Raw genomic sequence first — 908 nt, forward strand, 5'->3', positions numbered from 1 at the left:
TAATTAATGTTATGCTTTTTGTCCTTATGATATACATTTAGAAATGTGTGGTACATATGGGTAAGGTGAGTTCTGTAAATATCAATTTTAATGCTTAGAGTGCTGTACTTCTGGGTAGTGTTTTTTTTTTATAAAAAAAAGAGGCCTCACCTCAAAGAAAGCTCTTGAAAGCACACATCTTATTTGCATCCTAAAACAATCATTTACAATGTTAGACACAATTTTATTATGACTTTACATCTTTTTTGCGCTGCTATTGCATCACTATTGTGAGACATTAGCAGTGCAAGAAAAACATCATGTTTCAAAATAGGCCTCAGTTCAGCAATATCAAGATACAGTTTCTTTCGAATATATATCTTTAGGATTGTGTAGGGAACGTAGAGAAGCAGAGACTTCTGTAAATGTCAAAGTTGTTGAAAAACTGTTTGTTTTTGAACCTTTTCCCTTGTCTTTTCTAATTTTTAAATACATGTTTTAATATTTTTTGAAATGTTTGTTCTTTGTTTTACAGATTGAAAGTATGAAAAAATATTTAAAAAAGGTAACAAGAATTATAAGGTAAATGTTTTCCACTCTTTTTACCCGCAATGCACTGCTGATGATGTCATTGACAGTATCTCTCATTTACTCTCTCTAGCTGTCTTTCTTTTTACATTATTCTCTGTTTACTTCCCTTATACTAACTCTTCTTTTTTTTTAAAAAAATATTTTTTTTAGTTCGCTTAAAGTTCGCGAACCGGTCAGCGAACTTGAAGCGAACCAAAAGAAATAGAGCTTGCCAGAGTGATAAACATTCTAGCAATTTTGTTTGAAAGGGGAGGTAGTTCTGAAAAGAACTGTTTTTTTTTGTTTTTGTTGTTTTATGTTTTTTTTGTAATTTTTTGAACATTTTTTGATTTTTTTGT

The sequence above is a fragment of the Lissotriton vulgaris genome, chromosome 6 (genome assembly GCF_964263255.1).
Source record: "Lissotriton vulgaris chromosome 6, aLisVul1.2, whole genome shotgun sequence".
Taxonomy (NCBI): domain Eukaryota; kingdom Metazoa; phylum Chordata; class Amphibia; order Caudata; family Salamandridae; genus Lissotriton; species Lissotriton vulgaris.